This window comes from Cygnus olor, chromosome 3 (assembly GCF_009769625.2).
Source record: "Cygnus olor isolate bCygOlo1 chromosome 3, bCygOlo1.pri.v2, whole genome shotgun sequence".
NCBI classification, from domain to species: domain Eukaryota; kingdom Metazoa; phylum Chordata; class Aves; order Anseriformes; family Anatidae; genus Cygnus; species Cygnus olor.
Genome location: NC_049171.1, coordinates 82,873,607 through 82,894,223, shown reverse-complemented (window position 1 = coordinate 82,894,223; position 20,617 = coordinate 82,873,607). Strand labels below are relative to the sequence as shown.

General features: G+C 40.4%; 1 protein-coding gene across 1 annotated transcript in view; it reads left to right on the top strand.

The window, feature by feature from the left end:
- Nucleotides 1-9,964, top strand: part of OPN3 (opsin 3) — a 31,757-nt gene extending 21,793 nt beyond the window's left edge. Inside the window, exons 5-6 of the transcript XR_005818367.1 lie at nt 698-925; nt 9,404-9,964. The gene's annotated coding sequence lies outside the window, so the exon portion shown is untranslated. The remainder of the gene's footprint in view (nt 1-697; nt 926-9,403) is intronic.
- Nucleotides 9,965-20,617: the final 10,653 nt, after the last annotated feature.

Sequence of the window (20,617 nt, the reverse complement as noted above, 5' to 3'; positions counted from 1 at the left end):
CATCACTGCCTCTTGGAGATAGCGTGAAGAGTATCATTAGGCACTGAGAAAACAATAACACTCCAAGATTGCAATTGATTTTTATTTATTTATTTATTTTTCTGGTAGAACAACTACAGGGTGAATTTAGTAAAGAGAAACTATCCATTGTTCAGACTTCTGAAGGTAATTCAAATAATTAAGAATAACAGTATATGCATTTTTTTTAATAATTCATGTAAGACATGGTATTTACTGCTACAATACACAGAACAACTACAATTATATAACAATATAGGAAAACTAAACAGTAAAAACTATCATAAATTTGTTATTTTGGCTACTTTATGTAAATGGATGGCCTAAAATGATACAATTTGTAAACCATTTAGAGTGACTTGTTGCAGCTCTGTAAAGTGCCACTAGCTCTGGAAATGTGGCCACGTGCAGTTAACATGCTGCCGTCTCATTTGCTCATCTTTTAACTGCAACAATTTTCTGTGGCTAACTGCAACACTGATGCAAAATTCACACCCTGCTATAGAACTTAAGTATTGTAACATTCAGTCTTGAGAGTATCACCAGGTTATTTACAGATCTGTCATTGTTTTTTAATTTTAAGTCTGTCTTTCTTCTATTCTGGAGATGAACCATAACTGGCTAGTTTATTCCAATGGAGATGCAGAGATTTATATGGGTCCTTTCTCTCCCATTACAGGGAATGGAAGAGGAAGATGCTTAGCATTCACATTTGGACCACTTACTGTTCCTAAAGTAACAGAAATTCAGAAAGAGGAAAAAAGAGGAAAGAAAGAGGAAAAAAGGAGAAAGCATGAAGGGCAAAAGAATGAGAAGAGATGACAAGGGTACACAATTAATGCAAGTTTTACATAAACTAGTTGAGAATTTTAATGATCCCATCATGCAAAGGGAAGCAGCAGGTGTGGTGAGTACCATGATAGCCTCAGAGTCAATCATTTCTTTTAACAAAGTTTCATTGAAACTATGGGATGTATAATGCAGATCTGCTCTGCAGCCTTATAATCATCCTTTTTCAGCTCCCAAAATAAGCTAGATTTATGCTGAATGTAACTGACTTCATGCAGAAAAGTTGGGTTTTATAGTACTAAGACATTATCTTTTATCACAGTGATTAAATCAGTCAGGAAATCAGTATTCACAAGCATCATATTTTGTGCTCCTATTCTTTGCATACCAGCAGCAGCAGAGGATGCCATTTTCTGCTAAAATACTGCAGCAATAGCTGAGTCAAATGGATATTCAAGTATAGCATTTTGCTAAACTATCCAGAAAAAACAACCTTTAACGATATATTTATCCTTAGCTTATATCAACAGCCTGCAGCTCAAGAACAAAACTCAACTATATAATATTCAGATGTAAAGGAGAAAAAAAATAATCTAGTGCTGGTGGCAAAAGATTTCACAAATTGATATTTGACCCACATATATATAAACGGCTCTGTATGAAAGTATCTGTTAGATAATTAAGTATCTCTTTCATGGAGTACAAGACCTGCAGAAGCTCAACGGGTGCTGCAACCTGCATTTCTGGACACAAAAGCAGTACCAAGGCAAGATGTAACAAAATGTGAAGTTTTTGGAGACAAAGAATTGGGAAATCCAGTTTGGGAAGATTGGGCAGAGAAGGGATAGGAATATAAAACTGGCTTTGCAGCTGGGGGGACTCAGCCAGCACTGGAAAGTGCTGATGCCTCTATCTTCTATGATACAAACATCCAATAATTTCATCAACAATAGTATCCATTGCTGCTGATGTTCTTTGGAAAGCCACTTCTATAAAATCTAAAGACAGTAAATCCAGGTATTAGATGAAAATAATTTGAAAAATCAAGAATCAAAGATCTGTGAAGTTATTTTGGGAAGCTACTACAGGCTGGAAGCCTGGAAAACAATCAGCAAGTCTTTGTCTTTTCAGACCTCAGTGAATAAAAGTGGCAATGGGTGAGGCAATAAATACTATAGAGCTTTTTATATGACTTTTTTTGGGGGCAAATTTTGAAAACAAAAGTGTTTGTACTAGAAAAGCAAAACATCTTAATGGAAAAGGTTTGAGAACAAAAGCATAGAAGAGCAACAGATTTGGAGGCCTAGAAGATGTGCATGGAAGAACACCAAAGGATGCAGATGTGTTTCTGAGCAGCAAAAATGTATGTAGCAGCTTCAAACCAGAAAACAAGGGAGAGGGAGGGCTTGGGCAAAACAATTTGTGTTACTGGCATTATATGGCATTTAATGTGAACTATACTGAGAAGTAATGTCTGTTTTACCACAGTTATTTCTTGACTCTTGTAAAGGAATTGGGAGGAGGGTGTGAGGTTGGAACAGTCCCAGAGGGTGGGGATGAATGTTCTTGCCGCTATTAAGGTTGCTGGTAGCTTCTGAGTTGGACTGGTACTTCCATGCACCCCAGTCCCTCCCTCAGTGACAGCAATGGCAGGATCAAAAGCAGGAGGGAGACTCAGCCGTTTGAATTACAGAAGCCGATCTTCCTTTTTTTTTCTGGCACAGGCAGTCTGTGCAGCCTTTTAGTCCCAGCTGCCTCACACCCGAGGCCTCTTTGCTGCTGTTCTGACCTGGCTATGTGTATGGGTTATCCACCTAAAGCTGAATGTTATGAATGCCTTTCTCTCTCTCTGCCTCTTTACTAGATTAGTATTGAGGATTTACTTGCAAGGAATTAAAGCTGAAGAGGAAATTAAATTGATTTTCACTACAAATTAGAATGCAGGTTATTAGCTGCAGGCTCAGCATCGAACACTTCCTGGACCCGGCTCTTCTGCACTTGGTTCGTTGCATTTTCGTCAGTGTTTGTGCTCCCTCTTGTGGTTAAGTCAGCATTTACTAATAGAACAAAGAGCCCGGCTGCCTAAAGTCTATTTTCATTACACGTTAACGTTGCTGGAGCAGTACGTCTAAATCCACTTCTTGTCTTGCCGAAACTTTCTCCAGCTGAAAGCAGAATTCCAGCTGGTACTTTGTAAAGCAGCCTGATGTCTGCTCTGATGAAGAACTGTTAGCCATGTTAGGCTAATCAGGCTTTCTTTATAGAGAGGTGATTGAGACTGAGGCCAGAATATGGTGTAGACTTATTAAACCTTATTTAACAGCCCTAGTATGTAACAGAAGTTATGCCTGCTGCAACCCTCATCATTATATTGACTGAAATTCTATTATATTAATGAGTTTCTAGGTGTAACTGAAATGGAATTTTGTCTCTATTGTGAATGGATCTGATACCAAAAATGAGAAAACACTCTTTGTCTTTACATGCCGTGTTGTCTTCATGATTTATCTAATCAGCTAGTATCAGCTGAAACTCAATACAGTGTGCCTTTGATTTAGTTTGCCATGCTGGTGTGAGTGGTGTAGTGAGCACATGGGCAAGGCCACAACTGATATCTTGAATTTTGTTTGTTCAAATTCCACCTGCAATTGCCTTTTACTAAGGCATACTGAAGCCTTCAGAAAGAGACACTTAGAAAATCAGACAATATTTTATTTCTTTTTGCTAAATGTGCAAGAAATACATTGCCTGGATTGTAAAATTTATTTTTCAAAGTTTTAGTAACATTTGTCTATGTGTTGGGTCTGAGGAAAGCTTAAGTATGGGCTGTTGAATGTGAATTCTAATTATCTTCCTTGAGGTAAAATATAGAAGAGGTTTTTGTCCACTTCTGAACCTTCTTTCATTACTGAGCTTCTATGATCTTTTGGATAGATAGTACAACATCTACATACATGACACATAACACAAGTCTAAACCTTCATTTCACATGCCATCTTCTATTAATCATGAATCACTCATTTGTAGAGAGAGTTGTAAAAGAAATTATTTCTTTGAACCCCTCAGAAAACAATGAAGCTGTACAAATCATGGAAATATGTATGGGTTTCAGTCGCATGAAAAGTTTTTAAATGAGAGGATAGTAGGACAGGAGAAGGCAAAGAAGGTGTAGCATGTAGGAAGGCATGCTTTTCTTTTCATAAATATTGGAACAATGCCTGATGTTTCTTCTAATGTGAGGATAAGATGGCAGCCATATGCCTAGTACACATTTAGGATGTTTGAGTGTATAAAGCAGCATATAAAGATGGTCACTAAATAAATAGTTAAATTAATGTAGCTATTTATGGCTATACAAAAAATAGTCTACCTCATGAATATTAGATGTAGTTAAAATTTTAAATAAAAGCTTAGATATAGCTGTCTTCCTCCTGCCCTGAAGCTACTTCTAGTAAAGTTAATGGCATGTCTGGTTTCCAGAGAATTGCTATGAAATGGACTGACAGTGGGAAACATTTGCTTCACTAACTGTATTGAAATAGCTTATTGGTTTCTATTGTTGGAATAATGTGTGATAGAATAATAATCATATTTACTTTGAGCTTTCTCTAACTACATTTTATATGTCCAGGTCAGGCTACTGTTGTAAAAGACACTCAGCTTTTAAAAGGAATTTGGGAGAACATACGCTGCCAATTTCCAAGGTGAAATGAGAAATCAGTGATTAGAAATAGACACATTGCTGCCTGAAGCGGACAGAACGTTTCCCAAGAACAGTATGTCCCAGGCCTTACCTTTCAAACATCATCTCGTAATAACTGGTCCTTGAGACATTACAAAGAGGCATATAAATAATCATGTCTTTCTCAGAAAGATAAAGAATGACAAAAGAAAATATGTTCTAAATTGGCAAATAAAGGAGAAGTTGGTAACTGTCTTCCTTTCTTCTTCCTTTCTTTATATGCTCATTTATTCTTCTTTGATTTTAGACTAACAAGGCATTGCTTTTTTTCTGATTGAAGGACTTTCTATGTTCCTATTTTTCTATTTTTCAACCAGTTGCAACGTTATTTCACTGACTTCATTCTTTTCTAACAGAAAGTCTCAAATGTGGGGTCTGGTGAGTAAAGAGGGAAGTACAACATACTTGATATCTCCACCTTATTACAAGGAGGAATGTGAAGATAGCACCAGCTTGGCAGTGGGGAAGGGGACTGAACTGACGTATACAGAAATTTTAAGAGGATGGTGTAAAGCGAGATAGCACTGGCAAGTACTTTAACGTGTCCATGTAGCTTGAGAAGTGCATTGGTTACGTACAAGACCATTTTTATCTGAATAATGTTTCACCCTGCAGAGGGAGCCACTGGGTTATCAAGCCAAGCATAACTATGGTATTTTTATTGCTGGAGTTTGACTTGTTTCTGTGTTCTTGGCAGATTTTTTCCCCTTTTTATATATATATATATATATATATATATATATACACACACACTTTTTTCTCCTTTATTCCCCTATATATATATATATATTCCCCTATATATCCCCCTTTATATATACATACATACATTATATGTATGTATACAGACATATACTGTCAGTATTTGAATCAATATTTATGGATTTAGTTTTCTTCAGGCTTTGCTATGTTTCGGACAAGTTCTTCCTTGGGGTGACAGTTACATGCTTAATGCTTTCTCTTCAAATGAAACAAGATAGGAAAAAAAAGTCCATCCTGTTCTACAGTGGCAAGGGCAATGCTTAAGTTATATAAAATGCAGCAGATCTCACAAGGATACAAGTTGTCTTAACATAATATCAGGGTATACAGTGCTCTGTGCAAATGGGAGCAGCATTCTGCCATGACAGAGAAAAGGAGGAATGAGGTGCTTTCATGGGAAAGAAGATGCTGACTGCCAGGGACAGTCTAATGTAACATGCACAGGGAAGAGCAGGGCATTACTGAACAGATTTTTATTAGTTGCTATTTTTAATTTTAATTATATTGTACCCCAGCTTGTTAGACTTCCCCAAAACTGGAAAGCTGCTATCCTGGATGTTCTTTGCTGGTCTGCTGGGGTGACAAAAGCCTATTCTAAGAGATCTTTAAATGCAAGCAGAGCTTCAAGAGATATTTCTGTGCTAGGGAGTCATGCTACTTGTAAGTGAATGTGCTACCTCTTACTGTCAGAAATTCTCTGTTCAGTTAAGGTAGTTACTTTGCTTTCTTCTTGAGTAAATGTGCCACCAAATTAGGAACTCTGCTTATTTCAGAGCAGTACAAGTCTGAAGAAGATAAGTAATTCTCACCAGGCCATGTAAATCCACTTCCCAGTGTCCATGATGGTTTTCCATTGATTTTGGAGCCACTTTCCCAAATATAATTTGCTTAAAATTAAGGACAAGGATTGTTAATATTTTCTCAAGCTGGAGAATATACATCCAAGTTATGGAAAATATGCTAGGTGGGAGAAAGTATCAGTGGGATAGGGAGGCCAGGAAGTGGGTGCTGCAAACTGCTCTCTCTATTCTCCTCTCAACCTGCAAAACACATGCTTTTCCTGCCTCCCACTTTTCCTCTGGGTCACTTTGTGTCCAAGTTAAGATGAATAACTCATAAAGGCAGAGTAAACCCTTTTCTACATCCCTAATGGATTCAGTGTAGAACATGTTTCTTTTACTGTACTTCAGTTTGCTTGTAAACATGGACATCTTTCACAGTAGTTTCATACTTCTGTAAAACTTGGTGCAAGCTCTTATTTTGGATTTTGGCTTTATTTTTTTTCCCAAGTCCTCATATGTTTTTGTAGCTTAGTCATCTCTGCTACTGTGAATGGCCTTGGACAAGATACGGTCAAGCAAGATTAGTCTGTTGTCTTGGGTGTTTTCATATGAGTCTATTAATGATATTGCTTCCCACTGCATATGTGGAAGTCCTGAAGGCTAAGAAATATTCTTCTGATAGATCTGACAGACAGAAACAGTTCATAGCATTCCTGATTTGAGCAATGTTATTCTATTGCTCAGGCAAACATATGTGGTACAATCATTTTACTCAATCTGTTGTTGCCCTGGAGGCTGGCAGCAAGAATCCACAAAGCTCTGCTGGCGCTTAGCTCCTATCCGAAGACTTAGGTATTGACCATCTACACAGTATTGATGCCTTTTAAGAAGCATTTAGTATTTACAAAATGCTAAACGGAAGTATTGTTTCTACAATGTACTCCTTAAAACAACAAAACCACCACCACCAAAACCTAATCCTCTCTAAAACTGCATCCACTGCAATGACAGTACAACATACTCTTGATTCCTCGGTTGCAAAGGTCATCTCTGTAGTACAACATCACCAGAGACCAGACAGCCAGGAAGACCTGTCCTGCTCTTTGTGGTTGTTACCAGGTTTCAGAGCTTTCTTTGAAGCAACTGAAAGACAAGCTCATGACTTTTGCCAAGTAAAGCAGTCATCCTCTCTACAGGTTAGGCACTGTCAGGATTCAATGGCACATTCTGCAACATGCTACAGATTGATTTGTTTATTTATTTTGGGTGGTCATTTGGGAACCCAGGAATTGGACTCAATGATCCTTGTGGATCCTTCCAACTCAGATATTCTATGATTTAGTATCATTTAGTGTGATGTGTGTAGCATGAGTGTCCGAAATACACTGACCAAGCACTGAGTTCAGGTTTTACACTGACCTCTGTAGACCTTTCTCTGGTCTTTTCCAGACAAATGGGTAGATACAGATGGTATAGGTGTAGATAATGTTCATGCTACATTTTCCCACTTACTTATCTTCTTGTCATACCAGAGTTACTGCAGGATAAATGATGAGCTGCATTTGATTGGTCTTCACTCTTTTTTACCTTGTTATTTTACTTTGTTGTCTGTATGTGTTTTCATATATATATATATATATATATATATATATATGTATATATATTTATGTATATATAGGTTTTCACTGAGATTACCAAGGGCAGCTATCCTTAGTCACTTGCAAGGCACAATTAAGGTTGCTGAATGAACATTCACCCTTTTTTTCTGACATAGAAGGTTAAAGCTATGATCTCCACATTTCACTAAAATGTGGACAGAGTGACACAAAGTAAAAAAGTATTGGAATGACTGGTAGGAACCAGATTGCTGGTTAGGCAATTCCCAAACAAACCAGAGCTCCACAATCTATGAATAATGCCATGAGAAAGATGCAGCAAGCATGAGATGGGCTCAAGGCCTTTGATGGAGGAGACTCAGGCTAGATGTGGCAACTTGAGTGCAGGTTGCAAAGAAAAGAGTCACTAAGACCTGAGCTTGTGAAGCTGAGTGGGGCTGAAGAGCCAGGAGAACAGCCTGTTGTTCAAGAGTAGTCTGTGAATAAGGGATCAGTGCTGCTGAGTCCTGAAACACTGTCCAGGGAGTGTGAAACTAGCATCTGTCTAACCCCTTGGGATGGACTGCCTGGAGTGAATGTCATTGGTTGTAAACTGGGAGAAGCCTGTTTTTGTGATGTTGTATGAAGCTAGCCACAGAAAGCAAGAGGGAAGAAGTTGTTACCCTTTCCTACCCATCAGTATCCCTGCAGGTATGAGTTCCAACTTTGGAGCACTGGAGCTCCATGGTAACAAGTCTGAATTCTTTTGTGGGCGTTGGGAGCAATGTCCAAGGGCTTGGTTACATGTGAGCTTGTACAGAGCCTTTGGATCTTATAACTTTTTAAAGTCTAAGAGTGAAAGTAGATCTATGCTCACTTCCTTCACCAAAATCAAGAACTGTAACTATGGAATTACCTAAAAATGGGGAACAAGAATAGTTTGGGAGCCTGCCTGCCTTCCTGTCTTGAGCATAATACTATGAACTTCACCTGGACAGCTTAGTTCCATGGCAGCTAATCACCTAGCAGCCAGGCTGTCAGATGTAATAATGCTGTATCCAGATGCATGATCTGGCCCCATTCTTTATGATTACGTTGAGTGGCTCGCAGTTTGAGGCAAGCTGTTGTCTGGACTGTGCTCAGTGTGTGCATCATGATCATTGCTATTTTTTTTTTTTTATGACTTTGACACCAATGAACACAATTCCACTAAATGGTGTGATTTTCTTGAAATCATGTTTTCTGGCTGAAAATCATTTCACTGAATTATTTTTGGCTAGCACTACTTGGTAAGAATCAGACAAAGGTTTTTCAGTCTTTTCTATAAATAAAAAGTGCTTGTCCTTTGATGTGTTTATATCATCCTAAATCTGTAGGGGTTTTTGTCGTTTCAAACTGAGCAGCTGCTGAAGTATTATGGGGTTGAACCAGCAATAGTTAATGCTGCTATAAATGTAGCAGAAGAGATAGAGGGAAGCTGATGAAAATATTACCCCTGAAAACCACGTTCTAATTTGAATAGCTTTCCTTGGGAGCAGATCATTAACCTGAAAAAGACAGTTCTGACTTCTCCATAAAGATTAATGCACTGTCAATTGACAAATTTACTTTTCCTGGGAATCTTTGAAGTCCAATGTTTTTAGTTCCTATAAACTTGTAGTCGTGATCTGAATCTAAAATAGTTTTCAACTTGTTTTTTTCATGTCATTGGCAACCAGTGGAATGGAGATGCTGCCAAATCAAGATGGCAGGGATTTCCATACATTTAGCATTTTGGGGAGAAAAACTGCACGGGATGCAAGGCAAAAGGGACCCAAAAGATAAAGCTCCAATAGAACCTACGTGAGTCCTGAAGCAGTGGGTATCTCCATATTGGCTACTCCATCACTGTATGGCCTGACCGCCCCAAATTATTCTCACATTGCTCTGCAGTGGGACAGTAGTAGATCTCATCCAAGTAACCAAGCTACAGAAAGGTCACACAGGAAAGTCTGTGGCAGCAGGGGGAATGCTTTCCCATAGTTTGGTGCTCACTGGGCTGTCCTACTCCTGAACAGACAACCTCTCCAACAGAGATTTGAACCACTTTTCTTGCCGGGCAAGAAGATACATTTACTGCTGCTAACAAGGAAGGAAAAGAAAGCAGGTCCTGCACAGAGAGCCACAGGGGGGTGATTTGTCTGATGGTGAAAGTAATTGTCATTCATTAAATACCTTGCAATCTCAACCTTCAACACTGCCTTCCTTAACAGTTATTTTGGGATTCAAGAACATTTGAAAGTTACATTTAATTCCAGTGTCTAATTATTTTTTTTAATCTTCATTTTAAAAAGTTGTTGAAATAAAGGTCACAAAATGCTAACCATAAATTTCCCAGGCCGCTGCCTTTCAGTGGCTGTTGCCAGAGTGAGCAAAAGTGTTATGGTCATAATATGGATTAAATATCTTAAAATATGTTTTCACTCCTGCTATCCTAGCAAACATGAGCATCACAAGGCATAATGATTTAGTAGACATTTTTCCATGGCTTAGTATGACCATCAAGTTGATATAAGAATCTCTTTTAAATACTGTTGTTAGTAGTAATAGCACTGCTGGACATTTCTTTTTATCCGCTAATGACTTAGTTTCAGGGTACACTGGTAGACATTGTGGCTGTCTGTTTTCCATAGTGCAGCATAAAGTAAGTCATCAGAAGTTTAAATCTTTAAAATGCTGAACAGACAAAAGCTAACTTTGCCTGTCTTGGAGACAGACATTCCCTTAATTTTGTGAAAACAGAGCTCAGAGGTTTAGAGCCTTCCCAGCTTGGAGTCTCAGTCAGACTTCATCATCTGTCAAATTTCCCTACAGTCATTCTCATAGTTGGCTCTCAGTATTATACTGCACCCCTAGCAGCAGTAAAATTTAGTAAATTATTAACGATATAACAAAAGTAAGTTGTTCAGGGCTGAACTTTTTGCTTTGTTTTCATATTGTGCCTGTCCTGGTCAATATTAACTCTAAGTATTTGGCAGCCTACTTTGCAATTTGTGGTGTCTCATATGGAAAGAAACAGTGTTAACATTCTCATTATCTCCTATGCAAGAAATCTAGCTGGAGGAAATTTTATCATGTGCAGTTGTAGCTCCAAATGGACAAGAGAGATCATTGTTGTGGAGACTGTTCAGATACCCTAGGATTGAGTTTGGATAATAAAATAATTGTATGTGTAATGTTCATGGACATAAACTTCGTCGTGGAATGCCTTGGCAATACCAGGAGCAGTGGTAGGACCCATGTAGGGTGGATAAGCAACCATGTAGTTAACCAGGAAAATAAGCGCAGCCTGAAACAAAGCATCGCTAGCGCTTGGATGAAGCAACACTTAGAAGAGGATGAGAGAACAAAATCTGTTTGTAGCTGTAAACAGGGGTTTGGCCTAGGCCAAGCCACTGATTGGCAGTGAATTATGAAGCATCAGACCCATTGCGAGGGCAGGGCAAAAAGCACACAGCAGTAAAGGTGCTGCCCAGGATGTGGGGAGGCAGATCTCTGACAGGGATCTGTACAGGAGGTGAGAGCAGAGGCCACTTCAAGAAGCTGGCAGAAATCTGATAGCCATAGTAATAGCTATCTTCTCCCTCAGGCTATCCTTCTGAAAATAGGATAGCTGCTTATAGTGTAGCTCTTTTGTTGGTGATATACAGAAGCTGCATTTTAGCAGCTGATTTTCCAAAGATGTCACTCAGAAAAAGCCTCCCAAATCTGTACCAAAAATAAATAAGAAACTCCATTTAACATGGGCTGGATGACAAATGGTTGTTACAGCTGAGTTTGCTGAGTCAGAGGATACATCTCCGAGGTCAGCTGGTTGCTATCAGCTGTGCTTGCTCTCTGCAGAAGAGGTTACATTCAGTGGGAGATGGGTGTAGGCAGTGCTCTTCAGAGTTAAACACAATCATTTAACAGATGAAATTGCCTTTATTATCTGAGGATTTTTTTTTAAGTGAGGCTATTCCATTCCTCCTCCCTCTCTTTGCATTGGTGTTGAGAGCTGCTATTGTTTACAGGAAGCATTGAGAGAGAAGCTAAGCTGCAGACCCAGCAGAGCTCCTCAAGGTCAGCTCTTGTGTAGCAGTTGTCTATAAACAGCATTGTGCACACGCCATCAAGGTCTGTGGGCTTTTCATTCCCGGCAGCTGCCATTTTCTGTTAGCGGTAATTGGGAGGCAAATCAGGGCCTCATGATATATCAAGCCACTGATTCAGAGCTTCACTTCTCCTACTCCATTTGGTCTGCACAAGCACTGAGAAGCCATTAGCAGGAGTTTCAGGTTAGTATTTGAGGATGCTTGGATATCACAAAGGAGCACTGGAATTCAAGGGCAGCAAAACTATAGTGCAGGCAAAGAAACACATGTGCTTTAGGGCTTTAAATACAACAGTGAAACCCAATAAGATACAGCTATGTGAAATACATGGGGCTGTCTGTGACTCTCTCAGCAGAACAAATTAAACTAGGATTAAATTCCTTCAGGCCAACTGTAACAGAAAGCTCTGACCCATATTGGTAGTACTTTGCATTAACATTAAGGAGAAATAGGCAGCTCCCCAGCTGCTCTTTTCTATTCCCTCTAGTGCTGAACAGATCTGGGCACAGGGCAACCCCAGGCCTAACTTTGATGCCACAATGACACTTGGAAATGTTAAATTGGTGGCAGATTATGATGACACATGAGACAGAAGAAAAGCTGCAAGCATAAACAGGTTTCCATCTGTGTGGGTCTGTAAGCATCCTCAGCAGGGTGTGCAATTCTCCCACAAGGAAATGCTAAAGTATCGAAGTATCAGTGCTCCATGTTAGCTTCTGGCTCTGTACGTAGGCATTTTGTTTCCTATCCTGTCATGATCACACTCTTTAGGCAATACTAAGTACTCCCCCCCCCCCTTTTTTTTTTCTTATCCAGAAACTGTTTCCAAACATTTTTGTGTTTTGACTTGTACAGTTTTACAGCTTGCTCTTTCTTCCTTGGTCCACAACTCCATGTTGCATCTGATTTTACTCTATATGGTATGGTGCCATTTACAAAAGCTAGGTGCTATTTCTTTTTTCCGTTAGCCCCTAAAACAAGTTTTGTCCAGCTACAGGTCTGAACTTCTCTCATTGACTACTGTTTATAGCTGTAGGCTCCTAGGTCAGCCTGTGGCCTGCCTCTGTTCATCCCATGCCTGCACTCCTCTGCACTGCATCTGGTGCAGCCACTGCTCAAGTCTTCTCCCGTCAGACTGGGCCTCTGTTTCTTTATGCTACATCATTATGGTAGAGCTGTAAAGATCTCATTCTATAGGAAATGTTAATTTTTACTTATTGCTATTGTCTATGGAAAAAAAAAGTGGTTATTACAGTACAAAGAAAAGTAAAAGTAAAGCAAAGTAGCCACAGTTGCCTGGTCATTGGAAAAATCCATGTTACAGCCAAACCAAGTGAAATGAAAGCCACAGGCAGGTCAAGATGAGTCCAGACAGAGCAAGCTGACAATCTGACAATCTTTGGTCATGAGGACTTGCAAATGCACCACAAAGCCTGCCACTTGTGACTAGCAATGGCAACACTTTTCTGGCAGCTGCTGTTTGTAACACATAAGGAAAGATGCATGTTTGGGTTGTGGGTGCAGTGCTGTTATGGCTTCCCCCCAGATCAATCCAGAACCTCCATTCTTGTTCGCATTTATATCTGTGACAACGCTTCCTCTATTGCCCTAGGGGCAGTGTATTTCTTTCTCAAGCTGCAAAATGTCACAGGGGACTTCACTTTCAAGCTGTAGTTACCTTGGGCAGTGACAAAGCATGGAAGCTTTAAGCTGAAAAAGAGGATGTGATGAGTAAGGAGTGTCTCCAGTTAGGAAACTTAAATAATGTTCTGCAATCTTGATTGCCTTGCTATCTGCAAAAGTCATAATGAAACATCTTGTCTTTAAAGCCAGATTTGCTTTCTGAACTCCTGCTGGGCGTTCAGGCTGTTATATATGAGAATGTATTCTTCCAAGTGGAATACGGGGGCTGACTGCAGAAGCAAAAATTGGGGCAGGCTTATACCTGATGTCATTCTTTAAAGACACATCAGTGCTGAACCCTGTGTTTAAAAAAAATGTCTGCTGTAAGATCAGTCGATATATTGGATTCTTCATGTCTGAGGGAATGATGTGTTCTCAAAGTCAGTTTACAGTCACCCTACACTGTGCTCTGTTAGAGTCATCTTAGGCTACAAAAGACTAATGAGGATGCCATCCGTTTGTTGCTAGAGATGCACCCTTCAGTTCCAGTGACAAAACAGCTGGAATTTTAACTGCTTTCTTCATTACCGACCGTAGAAGTGTCCTGTGGGGAGAAAGCACTGCCAGACTCAGGGCTACAGTATTGAGAAACTGTGTTATGTTTTTTTTTTTTCTTCACTTTTTAATGCCTTAAATCTGAGATAGAGTGTAATTCCCTCAACTCTTTCCTGTCAAGCAGCTGTGGCAGCTAAACCAAGACGAATGGCTTGTCAGCTGTCAGTGGAGAGATGTTATAAAGCCTTCACAGGTAGCATTTTGCTGTCAGCTGCTTCAGAGGTGTCATGAATTGAAGCGGCCTGCAGAGTGAGTTTTCCTCACTGTACTAACTTGGTGCTGCTCAGCAGCATGGCTAAAACCAAATTTTGAAATCCTAAGCATGAAAAAATGTAAGCAGAGACCTATTTGCTCAAGTCATGAGAAGAGAACGTGGTAGTAGAAGGGACAGAGGTAGGATCCAGAGCCAGAGGAAGGATGTGGGGAAACCACTTTTCCTCTCCTGCTGCTGCTGGGTGATCAGGAGGTGTGTCAGCAGCAACTGGTGGGTCTTGGGTTCCCTCTGTTTCTTCTCCACATCCTCCTTTTCCCAGTCATCTCACCATCTTCCTTCTGCTCCTCTAATATATTTCCAATCCTACATCACCTGTTAGTAGCAAGAGGTACGTGCCCTTGGTTGCTTTTCAGGACTTCAGTGAGGCAAAATAGGCACCAGGACCACAAACACATCAGAGCCCCCAGGCAGTTTTGCCATTCTCCACGTTGCCTCATGCCTCAGCACAGAGCTGTGTGGTTGCTGGGGCGGGGGGGGACGGGGAGGAACTGTTTGCAGCATTGGTGATGCCTTGATGATGCAAAGGTTTACTCAGAAATGTCATCCTGGGAGTAGAGCCACTAAGCTTATTGCAATCAGGTCAGAACTCCAGTCATTTTGTGGGGCTGGGGTAACTTAAGCCCACCTGAGACCTGTAGTGAAAGGATCCCACTTCATTAATGACTTCTGAGCTAAAAGAGAGCTAGTGTAATCTTGAGGGCATTGGAAGTCCCCAGTCCCCCAGGACCACCCTCCATTTAATAACATTTGCAAACATTTCAGAGTGTGGCTCCTCAGGCACCTCCATGCTTCCCCGTCTTCTTCCCCCTGAATGAGAAGCAAGTTCCACAAAAGCTGCTTTTATGGCCTTCGCTTTTGTGAATTATCCTGGCTTGTCAGGCAGGAAAAAAAAAAAAAAAAGAGCTAGAAAAAGAGAGGTTTTGAACTTCCACGTTTGTCCTCTGTAATTAAGTGTGCTGGGAGGAACAGAGCTGTCAAGGACATGAGAGGTAGATTTCAGTGACAGATTTGAAAGGTTTTTCTTAGTGTAAAAACTTCCTGTTTAATTACCAAAAAAAAGCTCCTCCTCTTAGAAATACTAACCGGTGATCACTGCAAGCTCACAAGTGCAAGGGAGAGGAAGGGGAGAAAAGGAAATGTTGCTTGAAGGTTTCATTAATGTGCAGGGCTGTTCAATAAGTCCGTGCTCGTATCTATTTATCAGCCTGACAGCTGCTTCCCTCCTCTCCATCCCACTGTTTGGTGACATCATGTTTGCTTCTCCATTTCTGAGAATTTAATGTTAATGCAGCAAAACTGGTGTAAAAAGTGCCTGGTGTGGGGAATAACGGAGCTAGTGGAAATGAAATCTTTCATTGATTTTTCTTGAAAGGAAAGGTGACCCTACACTGCGTGAAGCTGTAACCATGGCAGCAGATCTAGTCATGGGGAAAAAAAGTGATGCTGCTTTTACAGTAGGAGGTGGAAATGGACACTCTGAGCTGAATGTTTTCAAGCCCATGATTGGAAGCCCGAGACATTTTCATTTAATAAGCTTTGACTTTGGAGATGGATTGTGCTGCTGTATTCCTCACAGAAGAGACACCCGTGGGAAGAGAACATATTCGGTAATTGGGCCACAGCAACACCAAGAAGCCGGGGGACACTTGTGCTAGAAGAAAGCTGAATCTCTGATGTTTACAGTTATAACAGGTGTCAGGGATAAAACAGGGTGTCCCAGATATGCAGGGACCAACGTTACTTAGATAAAGGACCATTATTTACATCACTGGCTGCAGAAAGGGGCCTTGAAGCATTAAAAAGGGCTAGGATATAACCAGGAATTCAGGCCACAATGTTTTTGGGGCACTTAAAGTCTCTCAAGTACTTTAGAAAGAGCTAATTCTCATTATTGTCTGGGAAAGAGGGCAGCACAGATACAGAAGTGGCAAGGTCAGCTTGCTTGCCTAAAGCCAGAGAGAAAATCTATGTCAGAGCTAGAACTAGAAAGCATGATTTGCAATCCCACGCTCAGTGCATCCTGATCCTGCACCAGTTGCCCCCACAGCTCCCTACAGAGCCAAGCAGGCTGTGGTTGCTGGTGCATGTTGTCCTAAAACACATGCAGCTTCTTTTTGGATGCTGGAGAGACTCCCACATGTGGAGACCGCTGAGGGGCCCTGTCCAGCAGCTGGGTGCTCACCCCAGTTTGTGCCACAGGTGAGCACAGTGTTTCATCTACTCGGCACTGTGTGCTTCATTTAGGATGCCAGTTCCTCCTTGTAATTTGATCAAGAAAAGTCGATGAACTTCAGAAACAGAGAGCTTGTTTTGAAGCAGCATTTTGTTTCTAAAAGCAATTTTATAATCCCTGCTGTGCTAAGTAACCACTATAAAATTGAAAACACTCGTCCTTGCAATGCCAGGTAAAAAAAAAAGTGGCATATGTAAAAGCTGGTGCTTCTGCTTGTTTTAGATGGAGGTTACCCTGCAGAAGTAATCTCTGCAGTAATGCACATCCAGCTAAAATGCACAGGAAATAAGAGAAAGCAATGTGCAACTTCAAGTGGAGCCTTCAAATATAGCAATACCAGGAATCTTGCTAACTGAGACAGCTGGGCATGCTGCATGCTTTCCCTAGAGGGTTAGATGCTTTTAGGATGTAATATCAAATGTTCCGCTTTTAAATCCAGGCATCTGATCTCAATATTTCTAACTGGTTTTACAAAAGATTCTGGCCTTTTTTGTGCATCCTGAAGAGAGGACTGGTGGAAGACTCGCTGCAGAGAGGCCAGCCGCATTGCCAGTGGAGCCATTAAGAAGCCTGTGGTGCAGCAGGTTGAGCAGCCCTGGTTGCTAACCCATCCATGCTCCAACAAAGACATCCATTGGTATTTATATCTATGGTGCCATCACCTGGTGTAGCACAAGCTATTGACTGCAATGACAGTGCGGTACCCTCACCTGATTTAGCCTGCCCTGGTTTCAGAAACCACACACACGCTGTTTGACCACACATGTGGTCCCTTCCGTACAGTCCCTGGAGGGGAGCTGAGCTTACTGCAGTGAGCAGCAGTTGTACCAAGCCCTTGAAGGAGCTTCAGGTGTGCTGTCTGAATCTCCTTCCTCGCTCTGTGGGAAATTGACTTTCAGTGGGCAATGGGGGAGGAAGGGAATTTGTTTCAGTAGGCACTAAGGAGTGAAAGAGTCCTCAAAAAGATTGATTTGAGGATAACAATAAAAGGAGAGAAGCAGAGGTCAGAGAAAAGGGCAAGTGTGAATGCTAGAGAATCAGAGGATGAGAGAAAGGGAAATTAAAAAAATATGGCTAACACTTTAATGATCTTGTTTGTGGATTTCAAAGGAGGAGAAGGATCAGACTTCCTTCAGTTCTGGGTCATTGCTGGAAGACTTCACTCAGATCCTCAGGAGATGCATTTTCCGTCTTGACAACTAACAGTGTTTGTGCAGGCTGACTGGTAAATCTTTTTTTCAGTAGACTAATCTGCTGTTGGGATTTTTCTGGCACCATTTTTTTTTGAGAAGAAATTGGAATAGAAATAGAAAGAGACAATAAGGCAGATCTCTCTGCTTTACCCACTTCTCTTTCACATGAAACCCTGTTCTTCCCACCACATAAGTAATTCTGGATCTGTGTAGAGAATATATGTAACTGTGACAGCAAATAGGAATGAAGAAAGGGAGAACCAGTCACATAAGGACAGGAAAATAGAAAAGAAAAGAACACAGCATTCAATGGGAGGAGAGTATGCAGACAATAGAGGACATGAGGTAAAAAACTGAAGCAATGTGATTTTTAAGGGAAAATTTTGATGCAGATGGACAGATTTAGGATATAAAATAGCAGATAAAGATACAAGCAGTAAAGGGATATATGAGGTTAAGGAAGATTTTGTTCCCAGATTGTATTCAGGCAGTAGGTAATACTTCCAATGCTGTTTCAGTTTTATCAAATTGTTTTAAAAAAGAAATGAAAAGAACAACAACAACAAAGCCTAACAAATGCCTTTCATCTGAAAGTTTTAATAAATCTGTAAAGGTTGGTTTTGCATAACCTAAGCAGAACTAACAAGGCATATTTCTAAATGACTAAAGTAGCTTGTTAGAAGCCTTTGGCAAGACTAACTTTGTGTGAGTCAGGTCAGCATATTGAAAAGGCATAATAATATTCCCAACAGGAAACGAAAATATCCAGTTTTTCAGAAATCTGATTTTTGCTGTGTTGTGATCAGCTGCATTTTGTTGCCACATTGTGCTAGAAGTTTATTAATTGTGAAGCCACATAATGCATAAATGCCTTCTAGTGACATCCATAGCCTGAAAAATCTTCCATTTGCTTAGAAAAGGTAATGCTAATGGCATGCTCATGAAATATTTTTATTCTGAGAGCTCAGAATGGTCCACAAAATGCCATAATGCACGCTGATCTGGATAACCATACTATTAAAAAGTTCTTTAGGCTTTGCTACGGCTCAGTTTCAAAGTGTATGGTAAATATCAGTGAATATGTGCATATGAATGTGTGTATGTATATGTGAAGAAAAAAAAAGGAAAAATGCGTACACACAAAGGGCAAAGGGATGGTGTAGAACATTCACCTTATCATGGAGCTGTGTCTGTACTACATTATATATTTTATATAAGAATTTAGTTTTGGATCCTGGAAATGCTAATCACTGCTTCTAATAAACACATGTTCTTTAGATCAAAAATGCATTAAACTCCTAAAACCTTTTAGGAGATGCCTGCATCTCCCTCACTGACAGCTGTGTGGTCATAATCTAAGCCAACAGGGCATCAACAAACTAATGAGAAAGTCTTTTGATGGAGGTGACAGAGCTGAACGCCCACGTCAGCAAAAGCCTCAGGCAGGTGCCTGTTAGTCTGAGCATACAGAACGCAGCTACTTCAAAAACAAGGCATACAGTGATTGAGCTAAGTCATAAATTACTTCAAAACTGGCCTTTGTTACCAACAATTTTTCTCACCTCCTTTCTCCTTCTGTCCTCCCCTCCCCCCTGCGTTGTATTTATTTGGATAGAGGATTCACATCAGTACATGACCAGTGATTAGTTCCACCGTATTAAAAAAGAAGTTAGATCACAAAGGGAATGGCAATGTTTTTTGCTTGTCTAATTACCAGGCTAACTGCTTCCCTGCTTGTGATTCATGTTGAAGATATCAAATGCTGACTTACAGTACAAAAAAAACAAATCCTGCTCCATACAAACTAGAGAGTGAAGAATGCCATCAGCTTGGCTAGGAGCTTATATGAAGAGAGCTGGGGATCCAGCCTCTGGGGGGTGTGAGCCACCTATTCACTGCTTAGGCTAAAGGAATTAGAGGAACACTAAATTACACCTGTTGGGATAATGAGTAACATTGCATATCAAAATCATGTAGGTCATTGTTTTGCTTTTTTATTAGATAACTGCTTGTTCTTCCATACAACTCAGTTAGGGTGCTCTTTCCCAAGTTTGTATTGTATCAAATACTCTGTTGCACTCATCATTTTGGCTTATGAACCGTAATTCCCCAAGCAAACCTTTTTTCCATCACCACCTTGCTTGCATGAACACGTGGCTTGAATGCTGAACACCCTTTCCTGTCCAGGTACCTTTATTCCTGTTCCAATTAGAATTGCAGGCAAATGTCAAAGACATAAAAGTGTTTCCAAATAAGAAGCTGAGCACTGAGTATTGTTCAGGGCCCACTGGTTTCCTTCAGCAATGTCCTTCACCTGGCAGTGAACTAAGGTCTTCCACAGACAGAGGGCTGCTCTGAGAGATGTCATGCAAAGGAAGAGGAAGACTTTACTTCATGATGGGGTGGGGATAAAAATAACCACTTGACATACTTCAACGTGTATTTTTAAAGTGCTGGGGAGGTCTAGATCATGTTTTCTTACGCTCTATAATTCCTGCCTGCAGACTACTCCGTTACTTGGAACGTAAATACTACTGTATCATTAGGAAGCATATCAAGCATTGCACTGGCACTGGATCTGACAGTAATGATGCCCTTTGTTCAGTATAATCTTGGAAAGTGAATTGTGCAGTTTTTCAGTATTCCTCTTCTGAGAGCGTGGCTTCAGTTTCTTGCTCTCAGGCTACATAACCAATTGTATTTTATTGTTTCATGGGGGCAAGAAGAGGATGTAATTAAATAAATACTCTTAGACTAAGATTTGTGCCCATCAGGATGTATGAGAATTACACGGTTATGGTAAGCCTGTACCTGTGTGTGTGTGGAGTGCTCAACCCTTGCCTACCCTCTGGCCAGTGGCC